The 15,197-nt window shown below is 40.5% G+C and overlaps 1 long non-coding RNA gene across 1 annotated transcript in view; it reads left to right on the forward strand.

Moving 5' to 3' along the window:
• The window catches only part of LOC134470840 (uncharacterized), a 158,056-nt gene extending 150,466 nt beyond the window's left edge, over positions 1-7,590 (forward strand). Inside the window, exons 3-5 of the long non-coding RNA XR_010040001.1 lie at positions 1,682-3,531; positions 4,763-4,927; positions 6,371-7,590. This is a non-coding gene — a long non-coding RNA (uncharacterized LOC134470840). The remainder of the gene's footprint in view (positions 1-1,681; positions 3,532-4,762; positions 4,928-6,370) is intronic.
• Positions 7,591-15,197: the final 7,607 nt, after the last annotated feature.

Here is a 15,197-nt window from a genome sequence, read left to right on the forward strand (position 1 = left end):
GTTTTGTTTGCTGTGGCTCAGTCTCTGTTTAAATCCCACCTCTTAATCCATCTCTTCTCCCAGTTGTAGAAGCAGGGACCTGATGGGATATCCCCACCTTATCTGTCATTGAATTAGGGTGTTTGATGACTAATAGAGGAGAGGCACAAAGTACATTAGGAAGGTTGGCATGGAAACAGAAATGGAGTGAGTACCTAAGAGCAGAGACAAGCCTGGTGGGTAGTAATGCAGCTTCTGGCAGGTATAGAAAGACTGTTTTGAGCATCTTTCAAAGGTACCCATTCAAGGATGCTGTTTTCTCTCTGTCTTTGAGCGCTAATTCCCTTACCCTGTCCACAGAAGAACTTTCTGGGGGAAATTAATGCTTCTGACTGAAAGTTATGGTCAAGACCATGAGTAGTCTTCTCAGTTTAATAATAATAATAATAATAATAATAATAACAATAATGGTAATAATAATAGAAATACCAGTGATAGCAATAACAATAACTGAGTGTCCCTCAGTGATTAGGTGCCACCATGTTTTGTGATTACATGATTATTTGATTTCTGCTTGACTCTTATGAAGTGGGCAATATTTCACCCATATTACAAATGGAGAGATAGACCTCTGCAAAGATTAAATGCTTTGCCCAAGGTCACATAACTAGTAAATGGCAGTCAACACTTGAACTTCACTCTGCCTATCTCTCTCCATATATTTAGGCCTCCCAGACTGGTGAGATGACCTTTAGATCTGAGGGAGCACTTTTTATAAGAGGTTATGTCCCTCTCCCATTGCAGCAGTGCCTGTCTTATAGAGAATGCATGCTGACTGGGAGCTTTATGTCCTGCTCTTCCAGAAACAGTCAGCGAACCCTGAATTAAGGCAATGGTCTTTCTTTCCAAGACACTTTTCAGAAGGCATAGGAAAAGGTTAAAGTTCTCTAAATTGAAAGCACCAATATTTCTATTTATGCGCCAACAGCAAAAGCTGACACAAGGGAGTGTTTGTTGTGAATAAGCATCCACACATTATCTATGTGCTTGTACTTCTATTTTCAGAAGATACTACATTATATTGAAGAAAAATCTTGACTAAATCAAATCGAAGTGTAAACAAAACCTAGATGGCATGTTGAGAAATGCAAAATGGGAAAATAAAGCATAGTTGCTAAAGACATACAGGGTTTTGTTTACCTAGTACCATATTATAGTCAGTATGATTTAGGTCAGAGGCTTTACTTAAATGAAAACAAAACCTCAGTGATATAAGTGTGAGTCCAACTCTTTAATTTGCTAATTATACTTCTTGGTGATGGAATGAGGTTTATCATCTGCGTGGGTGGTGTCTTATTATGTTGTTTTATTAACACAAAAAGAGGTTATAAAATGGTGTAATATTCCCACTTAAGGTACAGAGTTTTTTTTAAAAAATCCTGAAGTTAGTAATTATGAATAAAATTAAAACTCATTGCATATTAGTTGTAGAAAATGATATATAAACTTAATTATATCTTCTAAGTAGCTATTATTAATTGTATTACACACTATTCATCATTAGAAAAAATGAAATGCATAACAAAGAGGTATATTTGAAAGGGAAGACAGTAATAGAATTACAGAGCTTGAGAGCTGAGATGGGCGTCTTAAAGACAACATAGTTTTCTTCTTGTTGTTCTGTTTTGCTGTTATTCTGCAGACAGGGAGACCTGAGAGTGCCTAGGTGACTCTTGCAACCCAGACAGTAAGGAGTGGCAAATGACAAGCTGAACAGCCATGCGTCTTGTTCTGCCCAGCATGGGGAGTTCGGTGGTGAGCTACTATTCACTGGGAGAAGCAGCTGAAGTAATCTTGGGACCACAAAGCAGAAAGAGACTTTTCCAGCAGTATTCAAGAGACCAAAGAGCAAAATCTCAAGTCTTTCCTCAAGGAATAACACTGTTCAGTGCATGTGTCTCCTGGTACCACATGACTGTATTTTAGGACCGTGAGTGCTTTGCTGTGCTGCCTGCCATGGTGCCAAGCTCAGGAGTCCACTCCGAACATGACTGAGCTGGGAACAGCTTGGCAGTGAGTACCCAAACTTTATATTGCTGCACACTGCCCGAAGGAGAAATAAGGTTCTCCCCAGGAGGGTGACCTTTTCAAGAATAAACAGACTCTGACAGTGATCCTCAGTGCTTGGTTTTTGAGACACATGAGCCACTTGTTATTGAAATACGGTGACATGCTGAAAGCCTCAGGGAAAAATAGCACTTAAAACATAAAAACACAGCAATTCCTATTGAGCAATCCATCCCATTCATCCAGCAGAGCTGGAACCATATGCGATAATGGCCCACAGTGTGGGTATGGTGTTGTGATGGATGAGATGCTGAGTGTAAGCCAGGCCTTGTTCTTTCGAGAAGCCCAGACTTAATCCTCATTACCTTATTTTTTCTTTTCTGTAAACAGCTGTTAATAATAACTACTTTTCATCAAACAGCCTCTGCTGTGTACCAGACATTGTGCCAAAGCAGTACTTTGGGTGATTTTTACAATGATCTTGAGAAGGGTATATACACATGAGGATTGGAGAGGTTACATAATTTGCTAGTATGCTAAAAAGCTGACAGATGAATCCAGGCTCGTCGAAAAGCAAAATTCACCTCTTAGTATTAAAAAACAAGTGGCATAATTGCTATTATTACTGAATTATCCTTTAGGAATAATCAATTTTTTTTGGAGACACAGTCTTGCTATGTTACCTAGGTTGGCAGAAATAATCAATTTTAAAATTGAATGGGCAAGCGTTTTCTCTGACATTAGCATCACCAGCTTAGTTGGTAGCAGAGGAATTTATGGGCCCTGGAAACTTATTATTAATTCCAGATCTCATACTGAGTTAAAAAATGTCAAGAACGAGCAGCAACCTTTATTTAGCCATTTGGATGAAAGTAGTGTTATTTTATAATAAAATGTTATGTGTCTTTTAATATGTGAGATGTGCTTGATTATTTGGTGCTTTCTGACTGCAGGATGACATAGAGGCTCTTCAGCAGGTTAAGACTGATTATCTCCAGTTTATAGCACCAAAGCTTAATTAATTTACACATTCCATTCAGAATTTGGAGAAGAAAATTCTTAAAACTTAATTGGGCTAGTTTTATATTTAGTACATGTTATGGTTCCATAACTAGTGGTCAACTTAACGCCAGCTGGATTACATCAGCATGCATTGAGAGAAGATGCTCCACCTGAGGAGGGCTGCCAGGATAAATAGGTGGAGAAGAGAGGTGTTGGAGAGGGATTGAGGTGTTATGGAGGCATTGTTGGTTCTCCTACGAGTTGCTGTCTGAGCTGTTGGTTCTCCTGGAGAAGCTTTGGTCTTCACATCGAGCATTGCTTCCTGGCTCCGGAGGGGAAGACCTGTGCTGCCTGGTCTCCAGGGTGAACTCGTCACGCTGCTTCCTGGCACGTTCCCGACTGTGCTTGTTGTCGGAGGAGCTCGGGGCCTCTGTGTCGCTGAGGACAGCTGTGGTTCCTTTCAGGACAGCCCCGCTCTTTGTTGTGAGTATGACTTCTCAGCTCCAGTGTGGAACCCTCATCCCACTAGCACAGCTCCTTTTTCCTGTTGGCATGGACTTTCTGGCTTCCACCACTGACCCTTGGGTCTTCCCGGCATGAATCCGTAAAAGAGACTGGCGTGAGTCCTTGTGGGTCCTGGACTTCCAGTTGGACTCGTGGAGGCGTTGTCCTGAGTTCTGGGTTTTTATCTGGACTCATGTGGGACATTGTCGTGGGGTTTAGGCTCTTGACTTAAATAATCTATGTCGTTGGTGTTGCGGATAGATTTCCTGCATTCTCCTGTGTTAACTTCCGGTGACCATTATAAAAATATTATAAACTCCATGTCCTGACCTGAGTTGTTCTCTGTGTACAACCCCTGACTACAACAGTACAGTATATCTTTAGTACAACTCTGGGCAACACCATTTCATGTTATAGCTTAATGTAAACAATATTAAAAGAGAGGGCGTTGATGGTTCTGACTAAGGTTTATGTTCCATTGTGAAGCTTTTCTTTCTGTTTCCTTTCAATGAGCCTGGTTTTCCTGAATGGAAGGTTGTCAGACATGGATGACACTGGAGGTAGAATAAGTATACTGATGAAGTAGGTCTCTACATTCTGATTGAGCAGGTCGGCATTTACTTTTGTCTTGAGTTCATATTTCTTCTTTGCCACCTTTTAGAAGTGATTTCATCTTGGAGAGACAGCTCAGTGTGCAGGACACTTGCCTAGCATGCACAAGGCTCTAGGTTTAACCCTCAGTGCCACCCAATAAATAAGTAAATAAAATTGATTTAATCTTAAACAATTTAACCTGTCAGTACCAGTTTCCACATCTGTAAATCAGGAATTGTAATACCCGCTTCATAAAGGTGTGGCAAAGATTGAGTGTACTTAGCTTGGCCCAAAGCGAGAAGTCTGTGAAGGTAACTACTATTTAAAACATTTAGAAATTGGGTTGTCCAAGCGGGGACCTGCTCTGGGTTGCTCTGGCCAGGCAGTGGAAGGGCCGGGCACAGAGTGCACCAGTGTTCTCAGGCCGTTCTCTGTCCTGTCTCCAGTGAGCTCATTTGTTGAACCCCACTTAGTCACGGTCCCCCAAAAATATGATATAGATTGTAAGTCCTGGGAGACAGGGACACGTCTTTGTATTTTTCATAGCAACTTGTATCATATTGTGCACACCCTGGTTACATGGTAGATGTGCATTGATTTGATTTATAATATGCAGGTCAGAGAGTCTTTCCCCTGGCTATGAGTTGGATGGTAATAGAAATGGAGTTCTACATGGCAGAGAAGATGGAGCCTATGGGAAGGGAAAAGTCTGAATCTCCTGAAGAATAAGCACAAGAAAGAAGATTTTCCTACAAACCTAATGCTCTTATAAAAAGAACACGTAAGGCTTGTGAACATCTTACTCATTCAGTCAATACCTTTTTGAAATTTGTGGAAAATTTATGTGGGTTGAAACCTCAGTATACTTTGCTAATGTTTAGTCTCTTCAAGGAGAACCAAGAACTGTCTGCCATTTTCAAAGTACCTGTTCCCATAGTAGAGCTCGGTAATTGCAAGTCATCTTTATTTGTTTCTGTTTGGCAATGCTCAACTAAGCTAATTTGAGTTGGTGAATAAAGGAGGTGGAAACTTATTGTCGGATGTGATAGTGTACTCCTGTTATCTCAGCACTTGGGAGGCTGAGGCAGGAGAATTTTTGAAGTTTGAGACCAGCTTGGGCTACAAAATAAGCCCAAGGCTATCATGGACTGCATAGTGAAACTCGGTCTCAAAAAGACAAAAACAAACAAACAAAAAAGAAAGAGAGAAACTTATAAAGTTGATTTCTTTAAAATCTTAAAAAAATTTATGGATCAATTAACTTGGGGTGTCTGTCAAAAATAGACAGAGCTGGGGCCAGGGATATAGCTCAGCAACATAAGTGGCTGGCTGGGTTCTTGAGTTCGCTTCCTGGTACAAAAAACAAAACAAAACAAAACCCTAAAGTATGTTACTTTAACAAGCTGCTACATAAAAATAATGCTACAGACGCCTACGGGGTAAAGCCAGTCAACTGGGCAGAAGCCAGTCCATTTATATAGTTTTTGTAAAGATTACATCAGGTGATAAATTTTATCAGAAATTTGTTTTTATTCTCTAACAGTAGTGATTGGTTTGTAGATAAACTGTAAGTCAGAAACTTATTCCTACTTTAAAAAAACCTCTTGGTATGATTGTCTTCTTGAGAATAGATACCGAGGACTTGCTGTTTTAAGTCAAGTGTAACTACCTTGAAATGATCTGTTTGAAAAACTGTAGTCTTTCTAGTGCTGGAGGAAAGGACTGAATAATTAAACACACCCAGATATACAAGACTACTGGGAAAAAAGGAAAAGCAAGTAAATAAAGAACCTGATGAACTCATCATATTTTTGGAGTATAAGGAAATAACATTCTAGATTTGAATGTGGCTTTGTTTGTGCTCAGTCAAAGATTTCACTCGTTAGTGCTTTACATGCTGACCTCACTGCTGTGTGCCCGGCTGAGGGCTGGCAGAGAGAAATCATAGGGATTTCCAGAGAAGATGACCTCACCCAGAACAAGGAGATGGAGAAAAGCTTCGGGCTGGGAAGTTAAGTTTCTGACATGAATTCCTGTAGAGATCCGCAGTATGCTGTGAACAGGGCCAGACTTGCAGCAAAGCAGAGGCCATGAACAAAGACAAGTGAGCTGCTGGCCTGAGGTCAGGCCCTGTTTGTTGTTTCTGTGGCCTTCCCCAGGCCTCAGTTTTCTTTGGGCCCAAAGTGGCAGCTGGACTAAGTTAATGTCTATTTTTCCCTTTCAGTGTTGTGGTTTTGGGTGACTGGGCTGATAGCAGACTCCATTGCTTCATGGTGCAAGCCTCAAGCTCAGGGTCCAATACCATCACCTGCTGCGGCAAGCCCTTTGGCTAGGAGCCTCCTGCTGGGGATGACAAGACTTGGGCAGGGACGTTGCATAACAATGTACAAACTACAGCTTGGATTTTACCCCTCTGAATAAATTGCAGTATTTTTCCTATATCGTCTTGGATAATGGTATCCGCTAAAAAGTGAATTTCTTTCTTTCCTTTTTAATAAATAACAAAAACAGCATCTATTGTGCAGTTGCATGACACGTGAATGACCCTAAGGGCTTTTCTTGCTGGGTCCTATTCAGTTCTTATATAAACCTTGGAAAGAGATGCTAGCGTGAGTCCCATTTTAATATACAGATAGAATCGGAGGCTGGGAGACACAGAGTTATCAGCCCGAGGTTCCGGCTCTCAGACTCAGATCCAATTACACTGCAGAGCCTGGACTTTATGCTGCCTCCTAAAGACTCACAATCCAACAGCTTGTGTGGAGGTAAATACAATTACGTGGGACAATTTGTCCCTTAAAAATGACACATCTGAAGATGGAGCAACAAAGAAAATGCTTTTGTGAAGTGAAAAAAGAGGGGTGGAGAACTGTATCTCTGCTCTGTGTGGTCCTTTGGAGAATGATGCATGCTCAAACAGAGACACAGGATGCAGGATGGGGGGGTGATGTGTTTATTGTATTCCACTTCTTGGGTTTCATGAATGCTGATGATAATAAGAAACAAATAAAGAATAATTTAAAAATTCCCCAACAAAATGAATTTCTTTATCAACGCAGTACTTGTAAGAATTCGGTTTCTAGCAGGCCATGTTTTTTGAGGAAGGGCAGACAATTTGCAGTTGCCCAGAGGAGAAGCTCACTGTGCTCGGGGGACTTTTTGTCTGAGATGAGCTGATTCATATTTTTCAACGACTTCTTTGTGGCATGCTTTGTATGTATAAGAAAAGGTGCGCAGTGTTTGGATTACCCTGCCTGGGTTACACCCCGGGTAAGCAGGATGGATATTCTTGACTGTCCTTTTGATTCTAGTTGAAGCTGCGTGCCACAGGCATGTCTTAGTAGATTGCTTTGTGATTTATGCAGGTCTAAAGGAGACCAAGGATCATTTATCTTCAAACCGGGAAAGAGATGAAAGTGGCTTGGTAGTAAAATTTCCTGTGGAGTTAGATGAGAGCATCAGAGGGAAAAAAATGTCATTGTTTCATGAAAAACTAGGAAACGTGAGTCAGTTTTTAATGTCACAGATATTTTCCTGGGAAGAGTTCATGTTTTTGAAAAATCTCCACTAAAGTATAAACAACTGAAGCAGTGAATTAGTGTGAGGCGCAAGCTACTACCAGAAAGCGTTACCTTTTCTAGAAGGTTAAAATGAAAATAAAGAATAAGGCAGTGAAAATCTTAAACTTACTTAAGCATTTACAATTTTTTCCCCCCACAATGCCATCTCACTTCTGCCCTTGCTTAAGGTTTTTGAGTAATATACTTTAGGAGGAAAAAAATTCCTCAAGCTGAGTACTTCTCTAGCCTGGATATCCTTTGTTTTTCTATATCCCACACCCTTCATAGCTTTGTGTTCACTGATAGACTCTAAAAATGATGCTACCAAACTGTTGGACGATCTGTGCTAATCTGTACTATGGTTACTGTGCTTGGTGTGTTGTAAGTCCTATTCCTTTTAAATGTGTTCCGCAGATTCAGAGATATTTAAAACACTATAATGCCTGCAGGAAAAAAAATGTTGTGATCAGGCCATTTGTCACTGTGCATAGGAATATAAGATTCCCACCAGACAGGAAAGATATTACGGGTTTCTCTCTGGCTACTGTACATGCCATAAGTAAAACAATGATGCATGAAGTTGAGCTGACTGCCAAAAATAGATCAGGAAGAAAAATTTTTCCCAAGACAATTGGCTGTGATCCTAGGGATTTTCCCTTTTACTCTGAAATCTTGAATAGGAATATATCTTTTCTCTGCCTCTCCCTTTTTTTTTCTTTTCTCTCTCCCTCCCTCCCTCCCCTCTTTCCTCCTCCCTTACTCCCACTTTCTCTCTTCCTCGCCTGCTCCCCCTCTCTCTTTTCCCCTCTTTTCTTTCCTTTTTTTAGTGACTTTTGCAAAATGAAAGTGGGGACCTAACCTGGTTAGTTTGAAGGCATAGCCACTGCAATACTGTTCCACTGGAAACATGTTCTCTTCACTCTTAGTTCCTAGTTTTAAAAGATTAAAGGTCGTATTTTTAAAATAATTCATGAATCAATGCCTGTGGAGAATAATATATTTACAGCTTTTCAAAATAATGATTGAAGTCTGTAAGTCCAGCTCAGGCCAATTTATAGATGAGAGAACTGAGACTCAAAGAAAGATTTAAGAAAAGATTTTTAATGATCTGTCATTTAATGATCTGTCTCCACAAGCATACGGAGACATGGTGCTTGGATTGCTTTTCATGGAAAGACTTCTGGCTGAGTGTGCACGTGTGTGTGTGTGTGTGTGTGTGTGTGTGTGTCTGTGTGTGTCTGTGTGTGTGCTAGTGTGTGATTAATAGCACTCTCCAGGATCAGCCTTAGCTGCAGATCTGTGCACCCAAGTCTCCTTCCTTCTAGAGGATCCAGTATCCTGTGACTGACCGAAGTGCCAGTGCAAAAGCCACTGGCACTCTCTCACTTGTTCCCTAGTTTCTGCCAAACACCTGTCAAGCCTGCACTGCAGGAATTTTCCTCCTCCTTCCCTTCATGGGTGTTGATACTGAATGAATCTTTGTACCCTCAACTCTATCTCAGCATCTCTGTAGAGACTGCATTTGTGACATTAATTGTAATTATACTGTATATTGACATTTTAGAAAAGAAACATATGGGGCAGAATTTTCTTTACATTAGTATATTATAAATATGAATAAAAATCTTCATATCACTATAATCATTTTAGGAATATGATAATCCTAAAAATAAATCCAAAGAATATAAGAAAAAATCCAATTAATTCTAGCTAAGTTTTGTTTTCTGTGCAGTACCACGAACTCTTTTATCGATCGTAGTTTAAAAAGATTAGTAAGTAAGTATTGGAGAAGTTTAGATACAGTAACAATCACTGAAGATCTTACCTTGGTGCAGTCCAAGGTAAGAATTGAAAGAGAATTAATAAAGAACAATGTCCTCCCATGTCATTTGCTATTATTTGATGTTAGTTGAGAATTTTCCCAGTTGCTGTCTGTGCAGCCCAGTCCTGGGCCACACTGTGGCAGACACCAAACTAAGGTAACTGATCCCCTGGGGTTTATGTCAGTTATTAGATACAGTTCGAGTCTATTCCTTTAAAGCTCGAAGTGGAAATACATGTGATGTGCTGTTCTCTGGCCACTTTTCTCCACCAGTCCCCTATCCTAGTATAAAGATGGCCTACATTTTCTTTTTGTTCTGGTTGTCTGGAAGCAATTCTAAGATTTCTACAGATAAGCCCCCTCCCTGTTCAGGTGAATTTACCCTTTCTAAGTAAGCAAAAATAGAGAAGACAATCCAACATCTTCATTATTTCCTTGATTCATTTACTGAGGAATATATCTTCTGCTTCCTCCATAGTTAGGATAATGGTGGATAAAAACAAAGAGATAGGGTAAAGTCCGAGAGGGTATATTTGCAGTATTATTCTCCTACATAACAACTTGGAGAAAAGGGTGGGGAATTCAAAGGTTTGGACAAGAAGAGAGGCTAAAGTATAATGGTAAAGAGAAGTAGGGGATTACACATCAGATGAGGGGATGTTGCATTTGTTGTACAATACCATTATACCAAATGTTCTTTCTTTTCTAGATTCTGGTTTATGGGACGCATCACAAATGTGATGTCACTTGAATGAGTGGTTTGAGAATCACTTATATAAATTGAATGTAAGTTTGGTGTACTTATGGACACAATTCTTAGAAGCCTTAGATCATCCAAAAATTTGGATCTTTGTGGCTATTCCAAATACATCTCCGAAGTTCTAGACTGTCAGCTATGCATTGTTCCTTTGGATAACTGATACTTTAACTGGGGAGTTATGCAGTGGCTAATGTAACTGTGGAAGCCCCACATAGAAACAGACTTTGCTTTGGCACTCTCTGCAAGGTTGCTTGATCCTGAGTCTATTATGCAACACCAGTTGGGTTCAAATGGTTCAGGAAAAGGAGACCAAGAGATGGGGAAAGGGCAAGGGAATGAAAAAGAAACTGAGACATGTTACGTGCGTGTCCCAGGTGCCCACAAGGAATGTCATCACTATGTACTGCAAATATGTACTAATAAAAACAAAAAATTGAAAAGGTAGCCAAATGCTTACACAGTAACGGGTATGTGTGGTGTGGGGTTTATAAGGTGTCTGACAGTGTAACCTAAAGACTGGGGAGAAAGACGGTAGTGGCCTTTGACAGGTCCTCACACTGTGTGTGAAGTGGAAGAGTATCTCATGAGCTCAGATTTAGCTGATTGCTACAGTGTGAAACTTGCATGTAAGGGAGAACACACAGCAGGTCTTCAATGGTATTCGAGCCCAGATGTGTAGGGTGGTTTGTGAAGAAATCACTCTTAAGAAAGAAAAGTCAGGGCTGGGGATTTAGCTCAGTGGCGTAAGTGCCTGCCTGGCAAGCGCGAGGTTGCAAGTTTGATCCCCAGTACGAAAGAGAGAAAGACAGGAAAGAAAAGAAAGAGAGAGACAGAAAGACAGAAAGAGACAGACAGACAGACATACAGAAAGGTCTTCAATGTGAGGAAGTAACATGCAAAAAATAGGAAAAAGAGAATAAACAGCCTGTGTTGTCAACGCAGGCCATCTCCTTAGTTGAAATGTGGTATGCTCAGAGGTATCAGTGATCCTAAGGCTAACAAGGTCACAACAACCAAACCACAGAAAGCATCCTCTGTGCCTGTGCTTTCTCCTCTAAGCTGGCAGTGCTGTTGACAGTTTCTGAGGGATGGGAAGACATGAACAGACCGCGGTTTAGGAACTGTACTAATGTGTCAGCAATGCATGCAAGGAGTTACAGTGGAGAGACACCGAAAGCAGGGAAGTCAGCCAGAGGGCTGTGGTCACACCTGGGAGGGCTGTCACAAGCATTTAACCAGGACGGTGGTAGAGGTGACTGAAAGGGGGCGTAGACGTCAGTGAAACGGCAGAGGGGAATGGGTAGGGTTGTGTACAGGGCCTGAGGAAAGAAAGATGTCCGTTTTGATCTGCTGCGGGAAGCTGGTGGTACCCTACACAGTAACAGAGAACAGAGGGGGACACACAGCTTCTGGGTTTGTCATTACATCCCAGCCTGGGGTGTCAGGGGTGTTCTGAGTGGAGCCGGTTGGCAGGGAGCTCAGAATGCAGATTTGAACTGGAGAGAGAGGTCATGGTGTGAGGCAGAGATTTAGGAATCACATTATTAGGTGAATGTTGAAGCTGTGGAATTAGATGAGGTCGCCCAGGGAGACAGTGCTAAGAGAAGCGAGGTCAGGGAAATGCTTTGGGTCAAACCTTCATTTAGCACACAAGAAGGGAAAAACCCAGAAGAGTGTGCATGGTGTATTCGATTTTGTTTTTATGTAATGCTCTGGATTTTTCTCTATCAATAAATCTTTGGTAAAATGCTTTCTTTAAATGATTGTGTACCTCACCACGTATGAGTATGTATGCATTTGCCAAAGGAAGGTAATTTTATAGGATGCAAAAGGTAAAAGTAGAAAGACTGTGAAAAGCCTAGAGGTAAATTTGTGGAAGGAAAATCAGCCTTGAGTGTAAATGCAAGGAACAGCCAAGGGTAGGAGGCCACTACAATGGTCAGAGAAGCAACTGCTGTATTACTAATAGGACCAACCAGAAGGTTTAATGGTATCTTAAAGGGAAAGGACCATTTTTTTATTGTGACTTACATTCTGTCTTATAATCTCCTGCATTCACTCTTATATAAATATCAGGAAAATGACCAGTACTTAGTAGAGCTCTGTAAATAATTAAGTCTCATTAAGTCCAGTCTGGCCTTGAACTCACTATTTGTCCCAGGCTGGCCTCAAATTCACAAAAATCCTCCTGTCTCAGGCTGCAGGTTGGGATTACAGGTGTGCACCACGGCCCCCAGTGTGTGCTTTAATGACATGCCACGGACTCAGGAAGGATTGGCTAGGTATAGTCTCAAGTAGAAATTTCGGTGTGGCATAGCATGGGAGGAGGTGAAGGAAGATGGTAGCTTCATTTACATTTGCAGCGGAGGCTACTGAGAAGAGGGAAACACTCTTATTTCCCTCGTGAACTGGCCGTTCATTTTGCTGTAGCAGTTGCTAATGGAAAATAATAAAATCCACTTTCGTCAAGCAGTATCTGGAACACTCTCAGGTCAACCCAATGCTCAAAAGAGATTGTTACAGGGCGCATTAGCTCGTCATCAACATCCGCTTTGGTCAGCGGATTTTTACCACTGGAAATTGAATTTATGGGTCACAGTCTGTTATGATTCCTGAAAAAAAATCAAATATTTGTAAGTTTGTGGAAACATGTAGCTAATTATTATAAATGAGCACACATCCTCCCATGTATTAAAGTCACAAAAGTAGCAAATTAAGCTGTGCAAAAATATGACTTCACTAATTTTAAACCTATGCTATGCCTATTAATTGTTCCAAATTGAAAAATTTGGTCCCAGTCTACGAGAAATCCCGTCTTATGATACATGCCAGGAGGTAAGATCATTGCTTTTCTTTTTTACAGCACTGAATGCAGTGTGTGAGATGAAGTCCAGGGTGTTTTTCTTCTGTTTATATACCGCTCTGTATATGATTCTGCTTGTTTTAGGATAGTCTTCCTGAAATATGGAGTTAAGTGAAGTTAGTGAGAATAAACACAATATTCATAGTGGTGACTGAATGTCCTGGTAGAAAGTATGCCATCCTGTGCAGAGAGGGCTTATTTTGTTATTTGCTAACTGTAGGATGTTGGACCAGCTGTATAAATTCTCTGGACCTCAGTTTCTTCCTATGAAACCTGAGAAATTTGGATAACATGTTTTTCTAGAACATTTTCTTATAATTTAAAAAATAATTTTTGTTTTCCTCTAATTGTATACAAATAATATATATGCTCATGACAGAGAACTCCTAAAATAAAGATTAGCTAAAAAAGAGAAAGCAATACTCCTATTAGTGCTACAACCCAGAAATACAAAATAATTAACATTTTGATGTATATTCTTTCAGTCTTTATATGTTAGCACATATGTATGCCTGTGTAAGTTTATATATACATGCACACAGAGTGGGATGATTTTCTATGTACACAATTTTATTTCCTACTTTTTCTCACTTAACAATAGTGTGAGAAACTTTCTTTATAATATTATTTTTAAAAAATGAAATCTCATTGTATGAATGGGCCATCAATTTTCCCAGTCAATTCTCCAAAAGTGGATTCTTTGGTGTTTCTTAATTTTTGCATTTTCCCCACAATTTTATAATGAAAACTCACATGTCAAAATCTTTATAGACATTTCTGGGTTCTGGTCTTAAGACAAATTGGCAAAAGCAGAACTGCTGGGTTGAGAAATATTCATGTTTTTTATAGGCTTAATATCAATTACTAAATTCACATAAAATTTAAATAATGGGATGTGTTTTGTTTCTTGGGAGACAATTACTTACAGCTAGATTCAGGAATCACACACATGAGTACGCTTATGAAAAGATGTGACTAGGTACATTGTTACAATGCACATTTATACATGAACAGTTTTGATACTGTACCATTTTATGATTATTTAGGGAGAATTATGGTGTGCCTTTATACAGTAATTTTTCTGCCTTCCGAGGGAATAGTGTTGTAGAAAACAAAAAACAAATAAGAAAAGCAAAGACATGCATGGCAGTGCCTGCCTGCAATTCCAGCTACCCGTGAGGCTGAGGAAAGAGGATCACATGTTCAAATGCAACCTGGGCACCTTACTGAGATTGTCTGAAAATAAAAATAAAAATTAAAAACAAAAAAGAGCTGGGATGTAGAGGCCTGGGTTCAGGTCCTAGTATTGCAAAAGCACAGATACTATACATTCCAGAGAAATTCCAACAGCTTTTCTGAGACCCTTTTTCACTTTAATAGTTTGATAATATTCAGTGAGGCTTTTGGCATCCAGAAGTGCCATGTTAGCAATAAAGAACTTCATACAACAGTGGTAGACACGTGTTACCACAGGCAAATTGTGCAGCCCAGGCCATGGGCTCATGATGTTGGGAATCAGGATGCCTTGTAGGGTAAGAACAGGAAATGAATTAGATCTTACCAGATGCTGTGCTGGCCAAATCCCTGTGATAGCACCCGAGAGAAAGCACCTCACAGTAGCTTTGTACATGGGGTTGCATTTATTGGCTCATATAATCAGGCTGTAGGAAGAGCCAGGTTGGAACAAGGGCACAACTGAAGTATGATGTCCCCTCTCCCTTCCTGTTTTCTTCACTCCTCGGTTGGTTTCATCGTCTTTACCTTTTTTAAACTGAAGGCTGGAGCTAGGCCTGCTAACTGCTTATGCATATGACTTTAAAGCCTTCAGCAGAGATGGAAAAAGTCACTGCCCCGTATCCAGTCTGAGAGATCCAGAGGAATCACTCTGCTTTCCTGCTGGGTGAGGGGGTTGGGGAGGATGGACTAAGGGAGAAGCCACTGCTGGCCAGCTTGTGTCAGGCATCACCTGGTAGCCAGGGCTTACAGATATTTCCTTAAGAAGAGGGCAAAGGTACTGTAGACACAAAAGTGGGAGAGGTGTGGGAA

Source organism: Cavia porcellus, unplaced genomic scaffold (assembly GCF_034190915.1).
Source record: "Cavia porcellus strain 051 isolate PalLab524CR breed Dunkin Hartley unplaced genomic scaffold, mCavPor4.1 scaffold_17, whole genome shotgun sequence".
Taxonomy (NCBI): Eukaryota; Metazoa; Chordata; class Mammalia; order Rodentia; family Caviidae; genus Cavia; species Cavia porcellus.